The sequence below is a fragment of the Merops nubicus genome, unplaced genomic scaffold (assembly GCF_000691845.1).
Source record: "Merops nubicus isolate BGI_N331 unplaced genomic scaffold, ASM69184v1 scaffold4223, whole genome shotgun sequence".
Lineage (NCBI taxonomy): Eukaryota > Metazoa > Chordata > Aves > Coraciiformes > Meropidae > Merops > Merops nubicus.
The window spans coordinates 320-1,595 of NW_008598101.1; positions in this window are offsets into that span (position 1 = coordinate 320).

Genomic DNA, 1,276 nt, shown 5'->3' on the forward strand with positions numbered 1-1,276 from the left:
ACCACCACCAATGTGTGGAGGCAGCCAAGAACAGGATTCCCATGGCCAGGATTTATTAATAATTTATTAATTATTTTTCCCATGGTTTGTATCTGTTACTGAAAGAGACGTGTGCTCAGGATGCTCAAGAATTCCACGAGACACTGGTAGACACAAAACAACCTAGGGCCTTTTGCCCACATGCACTTGATTAGTGAGCCTTTCTACAGGTGACTGGTTGCACCTGCACAGCTCCAGGCCAATTCTATAACCCCACTAGAGGGAAAAACAGAAGTAGCCAAGCTGGATGACAGCAAGGGCCACCTTGCCCCTTACACCGATGCCACAAAACCAGCTATCACCACTTCAGAGATGGATGTAAGCTCCTTAGAGTTAGTCGAGATGGGCAAAAAAACAGAAACAAGTTTCTTCTGGAGTTCTCCCTAGGGGGAATCAGCCTGTGTCCTTCGACAAGAGCATCAGCTACTGCTGGCTGACTTCTACTGACCTTGAAGTTAATGATACAAGGCTTAAAAACCTTAGAGAAGGCAGAGATATGGCAATGGAGAATGCAATGAATGGCAGCTAGGAAAGAAGTAGTGGAGGGCAGTGGAACAAAAAAAAAAAACCCAAAACCAAACAAATATACATTCCAGAGAAGGCTGTGGAAGAAAGGGAGACCTAAGCAATGCATTAAAAACAGTAGGAAGAGGTAGGCTGAGAAGGTGTAGGAGACCCCACTTGCAGGGCTGGAAAATGGAACAGGGCAAGCTGAAAGGCCTGCAGAAATAGGACCCCATCAGAAAAGACAAATTCAGGGAGTCCTGATCTGCTTTTAGGCTGTTTCTGACACCTGCAGTTCCTGGCTCTTAGCTGTTGGACACTAAAACTAAATTGTGTGCAGTGTTTCGTAAAGGGTAGTAAAAATTTAAGACAGGCTCACAACTTGTACTGCTGCTTGATCACAAGAAGATCTTATCTCAGTGAAAAGCTTTTTATTCAAAATTACTTCCAGTCAGAAGCATGTGTCAAATGGGCACAAATTTAGCACGGACAGCATGGATCTCCTCTTACTTAAAGGGAGCTACTCTCCCTCTACTGCTCACACACACACACTTTCTGAGCACAGTGTAGCAATGTGGGAGCCATAAACCATTCCTAGAAATGGACTTGAAGCATACCTAACACATCTATTTCTCTCGCTGGCTTCCTGATAAGGCAGAAACACCATTAGATAGAAAGCAGCCACTGTGAAGCGACAGTAGAGCCTAACATGCTGTACTCCTGTCAAAGCCTC